The sequence below is a fragment of the Phoca vitulina genome, unplaced genomic scaffold (assembly GCF_004348235.1).
Source record: "Phoca vitulina isolate PV1807 unplaced genomic scaffold, GSC_HSeal_1.0 scaffold70, whole genome shotgun sequence".
Lineage (NCBI taxonomy): Eukaryota > Metazoa > Chordata > Mammalia > Carnivora > Phocidae > Phoca > Phoca vitulina.
Window position 1 is genome coordinate 5,021,646 of NW_022589773.1, and position 5,798 is coordinate 5,027,443.

Consider the following 5,798-nt stretch of genomic DNA (forward strand, 5'->3'; position numbering starts at 1 on the left):
GTCGTTGCAAATGGCAAGATCTCATTCCTTTTGATGGCTGCATAATATTCCATTGTAGATATATACCACATCTTCTTTATCCATTCATCTGTCGATGGACATCTTGGCTCTTTCCACAGTTTTAAAGTCCCCTACATTTATTGTATTGTTATCAATTAGTTTCTTTAATTTTGTTATTAATTGACATATATTTGACTGCTCCCAATTAGGGGCATAAATATTTACAATTATTCGATCTTTTTGTTGGATAGAGCCCTTTATTATGATATAGTATCCTTCTTCACCTCTTATTACAGTCTTTGGTTTAAAATCTAGTTTGTCTGATATAAGGATTGCTACTCCAGCTTTCTTTTGATGTCCACTGGCATGATAAATCGTTCTCTACCCCCTCACTCTCAATCTGCAGGTGTCTTTGGGCCTAAAATGAGTCTCTTGTAAGCAGCATATTGATGGGTCTTTTTTCTTATCCATTCTGACATCCTATGTCTTTTGATTGGAGCATTTAGTCCATTTACATTCAGAGTAATTATTGAAAAATGTGAATTTAGTGGCATTGTATTACCTGTAGAGTCGCTGTTCCTGTAGAGTTTCTCTGTTCCTTTCTGGTCTTTGTTACTTTGGGGCTCTCTCTCCACTCAAAGGATCCCCTTTAGTATTTCCTGCAGGCCTGTTTCAGTGTTCACAAATTCCTTTAGTTTTCATTTGTCTGGGAAATTCTTTATCTCTCCTTCTATTCTGAATGACAGCCTTGCTGGATAATATATTCTTGGCTGCATATTTTTCCCATTTCGCATGTTGAATATATCATGCTGTCTTTCTGGTGTGCTTGGTCTCTGTGGACAGATCTGCTGCCAGCCTTATGTGACTACCCTTGTAGGTTAAGGACCTCTTGTCCTCAGCTTCTTCCAGGATTTTCTCTTCATCTTTGTAGTTTTCAATTTTCACTACACTATGTCAAGGTGTTCACCTATTTTTGTTGATTTTTGAGGGGCGTTCTCTGTGCCTCTTGGACTTGAATGTCTGTTTCCTTCCCCAGATTAGGGATGTTCTCAGCTATAATTTGTTCAAATAAACTTTCTGCCCATTTTTCCCACTCTTCATCTTCTGGGACTCCAATAATATGGATATTATTTCACTTTATGGAATTGCTGAGTTCTCTAAGTCTACCTTTGTGATCTAATAGTTTTCTTTCCCTCTTCTTTTCAGCTTCATTACTTTCCATCATTTTATCTTCTATATCACTGAATGGCTCTTCTGCTTTGTTCATCCTTGCACTTGGGACTGCATATCAGTAATGGCATTTTTAATTTCGGTCTCACTAGATTTTAGTTCTTTTATCTCTACAGTAAGGGATTCTCTAGAGTCTTCTATGCTTTTTTCAAATCCAGCTAGTATCTTTATAATCACTGTTTTAAATTCCAGTTCAAACATCTTACTTGATGTCCATATTGATTAAGTCCCTGGCAGTGAGTACTACTTCCTATTCTTTCTTTTGGGGTGAATTTCTCCATCTTGTCATTTGTCCAGAAAAGAAAAGAAGAAAGAGAAAAAAAACAATAACAACAACAACAACAACAGAAAAAAAAAACACTATATACTGGGTATATTTTGGTCTGCTTGTTAAAAGAATCTAGATCCCAAAATAAGAAAGAAAAAATATATATAAATAAAATAAAATACAATGAAATGAAATGAAACAAAAAATTACAGATATAAAGTATATATAAAAATTTTAAAAATATAAAAAATAATTGAAAAAAGAAGAAAATAACTGAAACATTAATACTAAAAGACTAAAGAACAAAAATTCAAAGAATGCTATATACTACTTTCCCGAGGAGCTGAAGCTTTGCAGTTCTCTATGATGGGTAAACTCGGTGCTAGCCAGTTGTTCCTGCTGGTCTTCTTGGGGAAGGGCCTGTTGCTCTGATGCTCAGGTGCACTTGCCCTAGTGGCAATGCTTCTCCCGGGCACTGGGAAGCAGGGCTCAGTGTAATCGGCTCCAGACTCCACTAGGCGGCGCTGTTTTGCTCCCTGCAGGCTTTCAGCACTGAGGGGGGGCGGGGGGCGCAGGCAGCGGCGGCACCCTGATCTCTAGCCCGGGAGCTCAAAGTTCACACCCCTCACTCTTCAGTGAGCCGTCGCAGAAAAGCAAACAATCACTCTTGTCTCCTTGGTTTCCATCAGAACTCTGTGCTCACTCAGCCTGTGACCGAGTATTTCTATCTGAGGCACAGGACTCCTACAGTGCACACCTGCGCCTCTCCTCCGGGGGAGGGAGGGGAGTCTCACACCAGTTTGGCCCCTTGCTGGGCCCCTACTCAGAGAGCGGTCGCCCCACCCAGCCACGGTTCCCAGTTTATGGCAACAGAGAGCTGAATGCTGGAGCCTGGACTCCCTGTTTGCAGCCGGCTTCCCCGCCCCGATCCCTGGGAATTCTGCCGCACTATCAGCCCCATTCTTCTTGTGACCCCGGGGATCCTGAGACCACGCTGTCCCACCTGCGATTCTGCCCCACTTCCCCACCTGAGCTTCTTTAAGCCAGGGACGTCCCCCACTGTAACAAACTTCTAAGAAGTCCCGATTTTGCGCTCTGCTCCAGTAGCCTCCTTAAGCCAGCTCCCTCCGCTCCGCCGTATGCGCCGATATACCACCCTGGATTCATGTCTGCGTGCCTCCTACCTTGCAAACAGTGGTCGCTTTTCTACTTATAGACTTGCAGCAACTGTTTTCTCAGATCTCCAATTGATTTCTTGAGTCTTCAGAATGATATGATAACTAATTGTATTCGAGGGATGAGACCAAATTAGAGTCCCCCTACTCCTCTGCCACCTTAACTCCCCTCCCCTTGCAAGCTTCTATTTAAATAAGAAATTCTTGGTCTACCTGTCCCTGAGAAATTTTTCATTCTGGAGACATCTGTACTCTATATGGGACAGTATGCGTATCAGCGCATATCATAGCCGCAGGAACAGCAATGTGGTAAGGATGGAAGCAGAGAACTGTGCAAGACTAATACATTTTAAGGACAGTTCTCAGAGTTTGCAGATACAAAGGCTACAATCTAGAATGTGAATAGTAAATATGATATCTCTTTTCCCTGAAAATGTTCAACTTTGATAGTAAGATAAGGAGCTCCATTTACCTGTGCATGGTGTGGATAGGATTCCTCTGAGTCCAGGCTTCTGTTGTCCTTCACATACTGGGGGAAGGCGTTACCCATCAGGCCACTGCTACAGCCCTCCTGGTCTCTAGACAGACAGCAGTCCACCAGGTTCTGCTCACTCAGTGCAACAACGTTTGCCAGTTTTCCAGAACATTTGTCCTTCGAGGGCACCCGTTGCATGAAAAGCCCAACACAAGCCACAAAAACCCTGAAACCAAATTAAAAAGCTCTCAGTCTACAAAACCAATAGCAAGATTTGACAACAGCCCCCACATCTGAAAACTCTTTTAAAACATAGACAACTGTACGTGTTTCTCAGCCGACCACAGCAAGGACACTGATTCCTTTCACCTTTACTCCTGAGGGTGACCTGCTGAATATTGTCACACCTGATCCTTCACAGCGGTTACATAGTCTTTCTCTCTCCAGTCCACAGAGGAGGGCGTCTCAGCAGAGGGAGGCGCTTGAAACTCGTTCCCTTCTTCATGTTTCTGTATTTGAAGACCATTCATCACCTGCCTGAATTCTTCACTGGTCTTCAAGGAAAAGGAAATAGAATGTTGACAAGCAGCAGATTTTTTGGTAAAGTACTGAGGACAGGACGCATGAAACATTCAGCAATCCATGCCACCCTCACCAGGTCACCAAAGGCGTTCATTGCCATCGTGAAGCTGTGTTTCCCTTGGCTGTATTCCTGATTGTGCCGTTCAATCATTTTCATATTCTTTGCCCACACTGCTCTCCTCCATCCTTCTTCATTCTGCAGAAAAACAAATAAACTATCATCTTTATTTCTATTTAAAACCAACTCACCTGCACCAAATGGATGTGCTGACAGAGAGGAGGGGAAACCCTGACCAGGGCTGGGCTGACGCTCCGGGAGCTGCTCTCCAGCAACACGCAGCCGGACATACGCCCCCATCGTTGTGCAGTCACGGTGCCCCGCTTACCGCCTTGGTTAGAGCGGCCTCGAGCAGCTACTCTCTGCTGTGAACTCCCACCAGCACAGAACATTCCTTGGGGGTCTCACTGGACAGCTCAGCTGTTACCAACCTCGTCATACAGCTTCCCGTGCGCCGCCTTCCACCGGGACCAGTGCGCATCTAAGCTCTGGTCGCGTTGTGGGGCAGCTGTGGTTGTTCCCAAGCAAAGGGCAGCCAGGAGGAGAGAAGGATGCATGTTCCAAAACCTAGGAAGGGAAAACACATGAGTTTCTGATTAGACCAAACCACCTAAAAAGCCATGCTCCTTTCTTCCGCGATGTTAGAGCCACTAAGGTGGGGTACAAACAGGGACTTTATCCTCCCGACGGTTTCCGCGGGGCGGTGGAGGAAGGCTGAGGGTGTGGCACGTGCAGGGGGCCCGCTGCCCCGCTCCCCGCCCTGCGACCCCCCTGCCGCTTCCGGGGCACGTGAACGGGAACACGTAGCACTACCGTCCTGTAACCCGGCAGGTGGGGTGTACGACGGGGCTCAGCCTGAGGACAGTACCTCCAGCGAGCCCTGAACCTCTGACCCAAAATGCGGTGGCCAAGCTGGTTTGGGGACCAGCCCCGCCCCTCAGGACCGGCCTTGGCTTCAGCTGTGGCAGTTACAGCTATGCTGACCCAGTCACAGGTGCAAGTCTAGGGGTCTCCCAGGTTGGGGGAGGGTCCCAGGCTTTGCAAGGAAGGCCCTGGTTTTCCCAGGGCCAGCCCTACCCCCCACGTGTCTACACTGTGATTGACTCCGCCTGCCTGTGTGCAGAACTTCTGACTCTGGGCCTACTGGCAGGTGACAAGGCACCTGGACAAGTGGTGCGTGAGTCAGTTGACCTGGAGGAGGGGAAGCTGGGGGACCAGGGACAGTGCTGAGGGGAGGTCCATACCTTCTCTGGGGACCCAGATCAACTTAGTACCCCAAATTCATGCTCTGGCAGGTGGCTCCTGAATAGAAGTCACAGGGAGGCCCAAATAGGTTTTCAGCCTCAGCCTGCATGTCCTTCAGTCCTAGAATTGTGGGTTAAAATCTCCCTGAGGATTGAGAACACCATAATCTAGTCTAGCGGTCCCTGATTATTCCAGACAAAGGTGGGGGCAAGTGGAGGAAACAGAGCCCACAGACAGATTTATTAGCACTGTTTCAGGATGGGATGCCTCTGGGTTTTGGAAGAATCTGGCGTGGCCTGGCAATCCCCAAACACTTGCCCAAATCCATAGAAAGAAAGGGGACACACGGAGTGGTGTCCAGGGAAGGCATGGTATTCTGTAATTCTCCTCTTCCTGTCTCCATTAGGCAGAGATTCTTCTTCCTTCTCAAAGCCAACAGAAATGCTTTATTTCCAGAAAAATATGGTTTAATAAAATGAGGAAAGGTGGAATGTAGAAACTGGTTTTTCCTCCCCACTCTCTGCATTATGGATTATTATTTTCCTCAGTATCCAATGTGCTTTTCTTGAGATTTAATTTAAATAAGTTTAAGAAAGATGCTATTTTAAGCAAAAAAGTATTCATCAGGAGACCATGATTTTGCCCTCTGAAGATCAGTTTTGCTCTCCACACGTCTAGACAGTGGGTCACAGCCTCCTTCTCCGGACCCATGCCCCTGAGACAGCCCCCCCCCCCCCCCCCCCCCCCCCCCCCCCCCCCCCCCCC

The 5,798-nt window shown here is 46.6% G+C and overlaps 1 pseudogene across 1 annotated transcript in view; it reads right to left on the reverse strand.

Moving 5' to 3' along the window:
* Window positions 1-2,044: 2,044 nt before the first annotated feature.
* LOC116624754 overlaps window positions 2,045-5,798 on the reverse strand; it is a 9,624-nt pseudogene continuing 5,870 nt past the window's right edge. The window contains exons 2-6 of the transcript XR_004297947.1: window positions 4,220-4,355; window positions 3,804-3,926; window positions 3,556-3,702; window positions 3,146-3,374; window positions 2,045-2,050 (exon numbers count right to left, since the gene is read on the reverse strand). The product of XR_004297947.1 is annotated as a cathepsin L1-like (transcript). The remainder of the gene's footprint in view (window positions 2,051-3,145; window positions 3,375-3,555; window positions 3,703-3,803; window positions 3,927-4,219; window positions 4,356-5,798) is intronic.